Source organism: Canis lupus, chromosome 11 (genome assembly GCF_048164855.1).
Source record: "Canis lupus baileyi chromosome 11, mCanLup2.hap1, whole genome shotgun sequence".
NCBI lineage: Eukaryota > Metazoa > Chordata > Mammalia > Carnivora > Canidae > Canis > Canis lupus.
The window spans coordinates 36,415,891-36,427,744 of NC_132848.1; the positions used below are offsets into that span (position 1 = coordinate 36,415,891).

The 11,854-nt window shown below is 47.1% G+C and overlaps 1 protein-coding gene across 3 annotated transcripts in view; it reads right to left on the reverse strand.

The window, feature by feature from the left end:
- CHST11 (carbohydrate sulfotransferase 11) overlaps positions 1–11,854 on the reverse strand; it is a 257,281-nt gene that overhangs the window by 145,104 nt on the left and 100,323 nt on the right. The window lies entirely within an intron of this gene.

Below are 11,854 nucleotides of genomic sequence, written 5' to 3' on the forward strand. Positions count from 1 at the left end.
CCCTGCGGCTGGTGCTTCAAGTCTCGTTTTACGACTTGGAGACATTTACGTCTGCCTCTGGGGTTCCCCCGCAGCTCCAGACGCAGGGAATTATTCCAGGTCACCTTTATGCAAGCTACTTGAGCGTGGTGGGGCATTAACCCCACACCTACCCTCTGGCCTTAAGTACAGAAAGTTTGACTCTGTGCAGGATAACTTGGCTCTAATGCAGTTGGCCTGTGCTGGGCACCCCATCTCTTGCATAAGCTTTGCTCCCTCTTGCCCACACAGGGATTGCTGCCCAAGCTTTGTCTCTCTCAAGGCCACCTGGGCAAACCTTGAGCACACCCAGGCTTTTGCTTTCTTTTGCTTTGCCCCACTCTGTCCTAGAAGGCAGAATGGGGGCCTGGCTAAGATCATGGTGTAGCAGATTGAATAGTGGACCCCCCGAAATACTCAGAGCACCTCTGAATGGGACCTTATTTGGAAATTGGTCTTTGCAGGTATAATTTATTAAATTAAGACAAGGTCACATGAGGCTGGGGTTGGCACTAAAGCCAATGACTACTGTTTTTATAAGATAGGAGGGGACACAGAGAGAGTAGAGAGGCACAGCTACCAGCCAAGGAGTACCAAGGATTGCCGGGAGCCAGCAGGAGCTAGGGAGAGGCAAAGAAGGCTTCTGCCCTAGAGCCTTAAGCCCTGCCAACACCGTGATTTCAGGCTGCCAGCCCCCAGAGCTGTGAGAAAACAGATTTCTGTTGTTTTAAGCCACCGAGTTTGCAGCACGTTGTTATGGCAGCCCTAAGAAACTAATACATACAGGCTCGTGTCCTGTACAACCTCGACGATATACCCAATCTCTTGGCTTCAGTTACCTATCTGTAAAATAAATTCTACCTAGTAGGTATGTTCTGAGGACACCTATAAATCAATCCACGTTAGGCATGTGTAAGGGCTCAGGAAGCTATAATTAGCTACCGTTCCTGGTGTCCCGAGCCTTCTCTTTCTAACTACTCCCCAAGAGAGCACCAGAAAATCCTCTATTTCAACCACAAATCTCCCTGTTATGGACATGATATATATACACAGTAATCTGTGGACACAAGATCATTTCACAGGATGGAGAAAGGACTTGGTGATGTATGATGGAAGTCTAACCATTTTGGCTTTGCTCAAGACACACGTGAGGCAGCTGTGGGAAGCTGCCCGGGGCTTGTTGAACAGACAATGTGTGTACCTTGCCTCCAGAAGCAAGAGACAACTAGAAAGAGATTATCCCCCACAACAAAACACATGCTTATAGTCGTGAAGAGCCAGAGCTTTCCAAGGCATCCAGCCATCCATCTACCCAAACCCATATTTTCATTTCCATATATCTAGATGACTTTAGGATGGGAATTATCATTTTAATTGTTCATCTGTATTATCTTCTTCTGACATTTTTCTGGCACAAAGTGCTAACTTTTAAAATATCCATACATGTACTATGTCACTGCAGCCGTGAAGACATTTACAGCCTTCAACTCCAGCATTTACCCTGTTGGGAGTGACAACAAGTGAATAATCCAACAGAAGCTAAAGAATTTATGCACAAAGATGTTTACTATAATATTTCCCTTCCAATGGCCGAAAATTGTAACCACTGTAAAACGCCCATGATTAGAGGAATCATTTTATAAATTATCCACTTAGGTACGTCATTAATAAATCACAGTATATTAAGTACTCAAAAACGATACTGTTATTAAAAGTAATAAGGTGAAGACATTAGAAAAAGGATTTAAGTTAAAAAGCAGCAGATTTTGGGGCGCCTGGGTGGCTCAGCGGTTAAGCGTCTGCCTTTGGCTCAGGATGGAGTCCCACATCGGGCTCCCTGCATGGGGCCTACTTCTCCCTCTGCCTGTGTCTCTCCCCCCCCCCCCGCCCGTGTCTCTCAGGAATAAATAAATAAAATCTTTTAAATAAATAAAGGGCAGCAGATTTCCAAATACTATGAGGACCAGGATCTCAGCTATGTAAATATATATACATATAAATGACAACAGATAAACATACAAAAACACATTCTTCCACCTTGTTTATCATTTTTCCCCCACTTAAAAATGATGATGTCGGGATCCCTGGGTGGCGCAGCGGTTTGGCGCCTGCCTTTGGCCCAGGGCGCGATCCTAGAGACCTGGGATCGAATCCCACATCGGGCTCCTGGTGCATGGAGCCTGCTTCTCCCTCTGCCTGTGTCTCTGCCTCTCTCTCTCTCTGTCTCTGTGTGACTATCATAAATAAATAAAAATTAAAAAAAAATGATGATGTCAATATAATGGGAGATCCAAAACAACTCTAAGTGTCATGGACGTTCCTGAAAGCCAGGGAAGTTCTAAAGAAAGTGTTAGATCTCTCCCCAATAATGAAGAAAAACCTCTGTAGCCACTGCTGGGGCTATTTTCTGCCAACAGATTTCTGACAAATGAGAGCACAATGAGTATGCTTCATGTCTGCATGTCTCAGGACTACAAGTTGCTTAAGTATAACTTGAGTTGCTCTTATCAAGAAGTGGTATAGGGGTGGACAGATAAAAGCTGGCACTGGAGAAAATCCAAAAGTGGGTGGAAGGAGGCAGGGGGTGGGCGTAGAGAAGGCATATCTGGGTTCTAAGGGCAGCTCTGCTGTGCTTCTTGAAATGTGGTCAGAAGGGAAAGACCACTGCAGCTGTAGACTATTAAACATGCCCACGCTCCCCATCTCCCTCCATCCCTTCTAGTGAGTCTGACATGCAAAGCTGAACCTCACTCCATAATCTCTCTGAAGACATGAAGTAAGAAGGGAATGAGCCCATGGGGGTGGGGTGGGGGTGGGAAGCATGAGGACCAAAGATATTATAGTGATTTTCCCTAGGGAAATATTTAGCATTTTGAGACTTTTTCCTTTAGATAGATAGATAAAAGCTTTGTGACAATATGGAGAGTTTGCCTAAGAAGTATGACTGTTGTGCAGAGTATTCTTATTGCCATGGTAAGCAGGAAGGCATGGCCTCTAAAGATGCAGCACACACATCCAGCCTGAGTTTAGATATTAAAATTCTTTTCAAAGTCAGCCAGGCAGGATCTATGTGTGCAAGCAAATTAAAGAGCTGTAAAACCATAAGAGGGTGTTTGCAAATGGCTGTAGCTCCAAAAAGGGTCCGATGAGAAGTGGCCAGGTATGTTAGTAAGGGCTCTGGTTCAGAGCTTGCTGCCACCAGCTGTGTGGGTGACCAGAGAAGAGGAGGACAAAAATAAGCAGAACATATTCTGAGTTCCTACAATATGCCATGCTGAATGCTAGGCACTTAACTTCTCCTTTTTTGGGACCATCCTAGAACATAAGAGTGATCACTTAAAGAAAATAAATAAATAAATGTCATTATTTCCATTTTACAGACGAGAAAACAAATTCAGGTAGGTATTTACTGAAGTCACACAGCTTGTGCCTGACAGATTCTGGAGACTGACATAGCAGGTTAATCTCTGAGTGTTATCAACAGAAATCTATCTGATAGAGAAGGGGAGCAGAGCAGACACCAAACATAAAAAACAGCATTTCACAATGCTAGGCCCATCCCTTAGTAAGAGTAATAATGTGAAAATATGGCAATAGGATTGAAGTCATTTAGTAATAGGAACGGAGCAGAATTACCACACCTGTCTGACTCAGATAGGTCAAAACATTGACAGAAAAGTGTTTAAACACATACACACAACAACATGGACTTTGTAAAGCAAAGTAGCTACGGCTAAGCCCTGAAGGCATCTGAACTCCTGCAAGCATCTTCACCCCTCTGTGCCCTAGTCTTCTCACTGATAAGAGGTGAAAATAGCAAGAGAACGTGCCTTATGAGTTAATAAGGGGATAGGGTGAAAGCACCAAGTATGACCAGCCACAATTCCAAGGTACATGCGTTGTTCTCATAGTTTGTGACTTCTCTGAAATCACGGTGCAGCCTTCTTCCACTTGATAAAGCAGGGGATGATGGGTGATGGTGAGGTGCATCCCCGACTCCCTTCACAGATCCAGGCCTTCCTCGACCTTCAACTTCTAGCTCAACCCCCTGGAAGAAGCGTGTTCCCTCTCCCTTCCTTTCCTTCTTTCTCCCTCTTTTTTCCTCCCTCTTTCTCTTGTCTCAATCTCCTATAAGTTTAATGCTTTGTTTCCCAAGCCAAGACAAATGTCCCCAAGTCCAAATGGCAAAGTGCTACAGCATTAAAAGCCCTGGACCCTTTGAGGGTGAACCCAGAGTGAGGGCTCACTCAGGGACAGGCAGGCAGCTGCAGGCTAACAAGCTCTGAGACAGCCCCATGCACAAATCATGCATCACAACGCTGGGGACACGTGCCTTGGTGCCCCAAATGGCTGTGGAAGCCTGTGGGTGTCAGGATGGATCAGGGTAATGGGTCTTCAGCAGCATGGAGAAAAACCCTCTTGTCATAAGATTCAGCCTTCCTCCACATAACCGTCCCAGCTCTTGCTGAGGCCAGAAATCAGTGTTCTTCAGATCAATGGTTTCTAGTAACTTTCCAATGTTTTGCCACTTAAATAATAGCCAGCTTTCTCAAATCTTGAGAAACCACAACACCTAAAATAAACACAGAAGAATTTTCCCAATGATCAAGCTTTCCTCCCACAAAACTTTATTAAACAGTTAATTCAGTTACGCTTGAATCATATGTAGATTGACATATATATGTGTCAATATCAAAAATATTAATATCTGAAAAATATTAACATATCACCATGACCTCCAGATGATCCACCAGCTAAGTATGAAGTTACTCCTCCAGTAGAAGGTAAAGGAGGTCAGCATCCCTGGGATCAGGGCCGAACATCCAGAAGGGTGAGGGTGTAGAAAGCATCCATCCATAAGAGGTTCTACACAGAAAAGGCTAGTGGAGAAATCCTTCCTGGGTATCCAAAGTCAAGGGTGAGGATTTGGCAGAGAGGAGAGTCAGAACAGAACTAGGATGGCTAGAAACAGCAGAGGAGGCACTTTTGCCTTTCACTTCCTTCTGATCTCAGGCAACATCAACACTCAAGGCTTCACTTGCTTTTTCACAACGACTGTGTTGGAACCTAAAATTCTCAGTTGTTAGCTCATGAACATCACCCAAAGAAATAAGAAAATCTCACTTCCTTCCAAGTGAGGTAGGGAGCCTCAGAGGCCTGAGCTCCCATGTCTTGACAAAAATTTTCCTGGTTCCCAGGCCAGCTATATCACAGAAACAGAACCGAGCAAGTCCAGGGGAAAAAAGAATTGGGTTCCCTACGCCTCCAGGAAGCTCTTCATGGGGCACAATTTTGGCCCTGGTGTAGAGGTGGGAGGCTCAGGTATATATTTATCTACCATTCTCTGATCATATCTGACACACTGAATCTTTATTCAGCCTTCTCCTACTTTATCCAAAATCTCTATGTCTTTGGGGTAGGGGGGTTAAAACTCCAACTGAAGGGGAGTGGGATGTGCGGATGGATGAAACATGCCAAGAGGATTGAATAGTAAGTACACTGATCCCATGAGCACATGTAATGGACAAAACTGCTAAATCGCTATATTGTACATCTGAAACAAATATAACACCATATGTTAAGAACACTGGAATTAAAATACATTTAAAAAATAAAAATAATAAAATATAACTGAAAGTAAGAAATCAAGTCTCATGGTATTTGGAAACAAGCAGTATAATGTCCCACCTAACTGACCTAATTAGCCACCCCCTTTTTTTTAATGTCCTGAATTTTATTACACCAGCCAGTCAAAGGTTTTGGCTTTCCTCTGGCTGAACAATATTAAAAATGTTAGTCAAATCCAAAATCCAATCTTTAGTTTCAATTTTCTTTTATACTCTGGCTTAAGCCTGGAATCTTCCTGCCTGTTACCAGAAACCGCAAAAGATATTTTATCCGCCAAACTTATAATGCATGGGGGAGAGGTCACAAATGATTTCTGGCTTCGATCCCCTAATGAAGTAACCAATGGGCCTCGAAAGCAAAAACCAAAGGGTTTTATTCAAAGTTCAGGCTGTATTCTTCAAATGTCCATCCAAAATAAAAGGGATTCATTACTCTCAGGACTAGATCTTATGTGACCATTGTCTGTGGATGTCAGTTGCAAGTAATGGTTCTGTGTACCTTGTGTACCCCTCAATCATCCATGCTGGTGAGACTGTGATGAGCCAGACCACTCAGAATCAGCAGGTGACCCACAGCCTCACTTCCAGTCAGCTGGGTACTGCAACAGCATCCTTAAACATTTAGCTCTCATCTCCTGGGATGTCTGGCCTGCAGAGTTACTCAAGCACAGCTGGCCAGGGAGAGTCAGGAGCAGAATCAGTGCTGGGGCTCTGAGGGTGCAGCCGGGGGATGCATCCACATACTGGCCTTCAGAAACTACTCACACCAGAACATATTTATGGTTGTAAAACTTCATTTGGGGCAAAGAAGTAAAACAGCCCATACCTGGGCAGCCCGGGTGGCCCAGCGGTTTAGTGCCGTCTTCAGTCCAGGGCCTGATCCTGGAGACCCGAGATTGAGTTCCATGTTGGGCTCCCTGCATGGAGCCTGCTTCTCCCTCTGCCTGTGTCTCTGCCTCTCTATCTGTGTGTGTGTGTGTGTGTCATTAATAAATAAATAAAATCTTTAAAAACAAAAACAAAAAACAGCCCATTCCTGACATAGGAGTGATAATAACGGTTAGCTGCCTGCCTGTTCCAACGGGCCCTCCACCTACAACCCAAGGCCTCCCATGGTAAAGATGAGATATCCCGGGTCAGGGAGATCACGTGATGCACCTGGGGTCACCAGCTGAAATCACTGCCTCTCTATTCCATCGATGGAGGAAACGGTGGCTCAGTGATGTAACGGATTTGTGCAGGGGCACAGAGCAAAGTGGTAGGGCAGAGACGCAAACCCAGATGAATAAGATTCGAGTTCAGTCTTGCCCCCTCCACACATGAACTGCCTTCCATATGAAAGTTTCTTTTAAAATGGCGAGGGGGTGGTATGCACTGAAGAAATAGTTTTCTGAGCATCCACACTCTACAGGCCCACAGAGGTGACCAGGACAGATGCAGCCCTCTCTGAGCTTCAAGGGCCAGCAGCACCCTCCTCCTTTGGCATCTTTCTAGGATTCTTTGACAACAAGGAAACAGAGGCAAGTGACTAAGTCCCTTATCAGCTACCTGGGCACCAACTCAGAGGCTGAGATTCCTGAGATGCCTGGGTGGCTCAGTGGTTGAGCATATGCCTTCGGCTCAGGGCTTGACCCTGGAGTCCTGGGATGAGTCCCACTTTGGGCTTCCTGCATGGAGCCTGCTTCTCCTCCCTCTGTCTGTGTCTCTGCCTCTCTCTCTCTCTCTCTCTCTGTCTCTGTGTGTGTCTCTTGTGAATAAATAAATAAAATCTTAAAAAAAAAAAGGAGGCCAAGATTCCTGTTCATACCTCCAAGGGGGGTGGGGACAGGGGACTAGCACCTCAACAGCCATTCAGTGTTCCATCAATTAACTAATCAGCCTTTTTAGCCAGGGTAACTGAGTCCTAAGGGCCCAGAAGCTTCCTAGCTTTTACTCAGGAGGGTGAGGGGTCTGGTCTATCTCCCAAGGAATGGAGCCAGCTACCCGTTCACCCCTCTAGAATGCCTACCACAGACAGTTCTACTGAGTTCTTTCTGGAGCTTACGGTCAATCCCTCCCCGGACTGAAAGAACAGGGACTATCAGACGGCACTTCAGATTTCTGGGAAAGGAGAGGCCTCGCCAGGAAATTGAAAGCCAGAAAGCTTTCGACCAGCTGTGCTGTCACCCTGGCCAGAGGGCCCCATGTACCCAGGGTTCTCATCAGAACAGAGGCACGGAGCTCCAAGATGCAATCAGAGAGATCAAGATCTTAGGAAAGAAACTTAAAGAGAAAGGTCTGCTCAGAAGCAAAGCTTGAGGGGCACCTGGGTGGCTCAATGGTTGAGTGTCTGCCTTCAGCTCAGGGCATGATCCTGGGGTCCCGGGATACATTCAGCTCCTTGCATGGAGCCTGCTTCTCCTCCCACTGCCTATGTCTCTGTCTCTGTGTCTCTCGTGAATACATAAATAAGATCTTAAAAAAAAAAAAAAAAAGCAGCAGTAAAGCTTGATTCTACACAAATACAGGAGAAGAAACACAGAGAAGGCACACAATATATAAATGAATTTGGAAAGACCGCTTGATTCAGGAAAACTTATCTTTAGGTTTATTACACGCAAGCCATCTAGTTGATCCCAAGGACAAGGAACGTCTGGTGTAGTTAAAGACAGTGGGCTGGAGACCAGGAAGCCAGTGTTTTGGGCTGAGTTCTTCACTGGGGGGTGTGACTTTGGTGACACTCCCCCTTTCTGGGTCTCAATATCCCCACCTTTAATTAGGGGGGTTGCTTTATGTAAGATCCCTTCAGCTGCAAAATTCAATACTTCTGTAACTCTCAGCCCACTGGCTGCTCCAGGGCTCTCCCCTCCACTGCTGTGAGGTTCACCAAAATTCCACTGGCAATGCGCTCTACCAACAAACAGGCCAGCTTTTGTGGTCTCCTCAGAGCATGGTAACCACAGAAATAAACACAAATGCACCAAAAAATGTAAATGGGTCGTAAGCACTCTTATACATATGAAGTCAGCAGTGAGAAATGTATAAGAAGATTGTCTACAGATCTTTTGTCGACACACAGTTTAAAAAAAATTTTTTTTTAAATATAAAAATGCCCATTTGTTTGGTTCTCAACCAGGTCAGTCTTGAGCCAGCAGCATTAGAAAACTTCAGTCCCAGTCACAGCCATGGGTTGCCTCTTCCCAACACACCCATTGGAGGGAAACTGGGATCTTTCATAGAGGTATCCTCTATCCTGCCGGGGCAGCTGGGAGAAGAAGGGGAAGCTGCCCTTGGCATTGACCAATGAACTCATCATCCTGCCTGGCTCAGAAATAGAAATTGAGCATTAAACATAGCTTACCAGCATCTCCCTGACCAGCATCTCAGACCGAAGTTAATTTGATCGTATGAAAGTCAGGGGTGCGGATGCCTACCCAATGGGTAATGATTTACCTATCATCCCAATAATCCCCGACCACCCTACTGTCACCTGAAAGCAGGTACTAAGCACCTAAATGGGCTGGGCGCTGTCTTCCTATGGGACCCCTGGGTTGGGCTGCATGCACAACAGTGTGAATGTACTTAATGCCTCTGAACTATACACCTTTTAAATGGCTAAAACAGATTTCATGTTATGTGCATTTTACCACAATGTTTTTTTAAGAAATATCAAAGAAACAAACAACAAAAAAAGTTTAGGGTGCAGCCCCAGGCACACCTAATCACACTGATGCAAAATAGAAATGCTCAGCCAGTGAACTATTTCTAGCATGTCCCCAAAATGTCTGGGCCTGATGGTAATAGCCTCTGCTCTAGCCAGAGTAACTGTGGGCCTTTGTTCAAGCATCATACCTGAAACCTTAAAAGTGAATCCACAGCCATCTCCACCCATCTCGGGGTCTCCATACCAAGGCCTAGCCAGGTGGTTTTCCAACCTGACCACTCCTCTGGACCACCTAGGGTGAGGTCCATGCAGATTCCAGGACACTCCCCACCACGCCCCCCTCCAATCAAGATCCTGATTTGATAAGTCTATCTCAAGACCCAAAGGTCTGCCCTTTTAAGTGCATCCCAGGTAACTTAGGGGGATTTAGGATGCATTAAAGGGTCTGGGAGCAATGAGAAGGGAGTAGCAAATCAGACACAGTCCTTGCAGAGTCTTTGGAAGTACCCAGAGGCATGTGGCCACAGGGACTGCTGGCAGCTCCTAGTCTCCAGGTAAGGCTGCCTGGTGCTCTCTCTCAGTTTCAAGGAAGCCCTTGACTTTGAGTCCTGGAACAAGTCAGGGCAAGGCACACGTTGAACTGCTCTCCTGCCTTTCCCCCTGCTGGTAGACAGACCATCAGCCAGAACCAGAATGCCCAGATTCCAGCGCCAACTCTCTCCGCACACAGCCACCTACCTCATCATCGAGCCTCGGGCTTTCAGACTCTGTAAAATGGGCCTGATGATACCTGCCCTGCTGCCTCCTAGGGCTGTTGTCCCAACCATGTGACCTTGGGCTCTTTACAGTCCACCTCTCTTGGCCTCAGCTTCCACATTTGTAAAGTGGGAACAAAAACAGTATCCATTTCACAAGGTTCTTATCTGCGCTACCTGGGCAATGCAAACCAAGAGCTCAACCACCAAGATGCACGCACAAAGCACTTAAGTGTTAACGATCCTTGTATTTATGGATATGTTGCTTGTAGATGTGCTTGGGAGGGAACAAATCTAAGAGACGACAACTTTCACACTCGTGTCATTGAAACACAAAATCCATGCATGCACGCCGTCCACCCTGTGATTATAAGTCATGGCCCTTTGCCTTAGAGGTGACAAGAATGGAGGTGAGAAGCCAGCCTTTTGACTTCAAATGTGAGTCTCTCCAGGCAAGAGGCGAAGGGATACTTCCATCAATAATTATTGAGCACCGCTGACAGAGGGAAGGACGTGGCCTTTGATAAAGGAAGGGGCCCAACCCTGCTGCTTCCAGAGCAGACTCTCAGAAGGAAGGGAGTCACATGGTAGCTGGGTGTCTGACAGGAAGGCCTGCGGACTATGCTCCATGTCACCCCATCGAAGGCCACAGAGAACGACTCACAGATCCCAGAACACATCCAGTAATTTCTTTTCCCTCTGTCAAGCCATTCTCACTTCTGGAACTTTCTTCGCTTTCTCAGTTGCCTCAGCCATGATCCTCTTCACCTACATTTCACTGGCGCTGTGGCTCACGCATCCCCGCCTGATGGAGGCAATGTCCAGCATCCCCTGATCCCATTATCCTGTGTGGGTTTCCTCAAAACACCAGCCCTGTCCCCTTGAGCCTGAAGCCCTTGGGTCCCCCTGTCCTCCTCACTATGACACCAGGGCCTGGCCCCTGCCAAATGCTCAGAAAACACTTGACTGAGTCCACTCAGGGGAAACCTGGAACCCAGGCACCCAGGGCTCCTCCCACCTTAGGTCCGTGGTCCTGGAGTCATTCTCAGATCCGCCTCTCTGATTCTACACCAAGTGGCTGGGTCTGGTACTACAGCTTGCACTGCTGTGACGGGAAAGGACAGAGCCCAGGGGCTGGAAACCCCAGGTTCTAGAATCACAGACCTTGGTATCAGCCTCAAGCTGTCACTTCCCACCATGTGACCCTCGATGAGCCATGGCCTTCTGACAAAACCATCCTTTCATGGACACCAAAGGACAGCACGGCTGCGGGCACTCGTTTGTGGCACACGGTAGGTGTCCCACAAATGATGTTCTCTGTCCTCTGTCCCCACGACCTGTGCGACCTGGGCCAACTCCCCTTTCCCGCTACCCCCTTCTCATCCCGCAAATGAACGTTAGAAAGCATCCTCAGCTCACGGGGTGTTCCCAGGATGAGAGAAGGTAGTCCTGGGAAAGCAGGGCATTGGGGCCACGCCCGAGCTCTCAGCACACCGCAGCGGGCCACGACGTCCATACTGTGGCCTTTCCTCCTAAACCCGCGGCCTCCTGAAGGGCACGGACCTGCACTCCCGCCTCCGTGCCCAACACTCGATGCCTGGCATGTGACCTCTGAGGTCACCCCAGGCCCACCAGCAGCCAGCTCAATTCCCGACGGGAGTGTGTGTGGACAGGACGCAGAGAAGGCATGTGGTTTGCGGTGGGTTGCACAGCTCTGCAAAGGCAGGAGGAGAAACGTGCTGCAAGTGCAGAGCGGGGGTGTCACAGATGGTGAAAGACCCCACCTGCTCACACACCTACTGGTAGGAGGA